Below are 1,467 nucleotides of genomic sequence, written 5' to 3' on the forward strand. Positions count from 1 at the left end.
CTAAAGAATATTACTAACTATAGTACTAAGGTTAACGTGTTAGATAAGCGAGTGAGCTAGGTAAGCGAGTGAGCCACCTCACTAACCTCGCGCATCTATACAAGCGTGTAGCTCTACTATATTATAATAATATAGATATATATTAATATAGTAGATTAAATAGTATCTATAGTATTATTTTTACACGTACGCGAATTATAGCTAGTCTCTCTACACCTACTATAGCGCATAAGAGCCTAGCGGCTAATACCTAATTACTCTTCTCTCTAACGCTCTTTATAAGTAATTTACTTATTAGCCTTATATTAAGTAATAATATCCTCGCTAGCTCTCTTTATAAGTACTTCTTACTTCTATATCCGCTTTCTTTTACGCTCTCTATACTTTAACGCTATTTTATTAGCTCTCTTAAGGTTAGTAATCCGCTCGCGCATTAGCTTAGCTAAGAGTATTATTATCTCTACCCTCTTCTTAAGCTAGCTAATCGCCGTAATAATTAACGCTAGTAATAAGCTTTTATACTATTAAATATAATTACTTATTAGTATTAATTAAGCTTTAAGCTTATATACGTTACCTAGCGTATAAGTCTACTAGAGAGCTTCTATAAGAGTAGCTAAAGAAGTAGGCGTACGTAGCTACACGTTAAGCTTTAATAAAATAGCGTCTAGCTAAAGAGAAATAAGGCCTATACTTTAAAAAGCTAAGTAGATATTAGCTAACGTAAATGATTAATTAAAAGCTGCCTTAAATACTAGTAGAAACTTAAGCTTAGTAATATAGTTAATATAGTTACGTATTAGACTCTCTACCTTATAGCTATACGCGCGCTTTAATAGCAAGAAATAGCTAATATTAAGAGGCTAGAGTAGATAAGATAAGTAAGGTAGTATATAGAGTGTGTAGATATTATTCTCCTTATAGAGTTCTTAGAACTTAAGTAACTAGTAGCTCTTATAGCTATTAAGAATAAGTAGTTAGTATACCCTAATAACCTTACTATCTATATACTTAATAAAGTGCTTTAGCTACTTAACTCCTAGCCTATTAGTTATCTAGCTATTATTACTAACTATAATCGCCTAGTCGCGTAGGATATCTACCTCCTTATACTAGGTAGATAGGTAATACTTACTAGTAAAGATTAGAAATAGCAGGATAGACTAGCTAGCTACGTTAATTCTAGTGATAAACGTTACCTACTTACGACTACCTAGCTAGATAGCCTTTAGCTAAGCCCTTCTTTCTAATACTATAACGATAAGCTAAGTAGTAATCTTATCTATTAAGAAGCTAGCTTTATTAAAGTTAAAGACTGTAAGGGGCTACGCCATGAATAGAACACGTGATTACATCACGTGCCTTCTCTTAGGATACTTAGTCACGGGAACTTTTCGTACGAAAAGAGCTTAGGGTGAGGGTATAAAGTAGGAGATGTCGTACGACAACTTTACTCTTCTTATCTTT

The sequence above is a fragment of the Bipolaris oryzae genome, assembly GCF_000523455.1.
Source record: "Bipolaris oryzae ATCC 44560 unplaced genomic scaffold scaffold_443, whole genome shotgun sequence".
In the NCBI taxonomy this organism is placed as follows: Eukaryota; Fungi; Ascomycota; class Dothideomycetes; order Pleosporales; family Pleosporaceae; genus Bipolaris; species Bipolaris oryzae.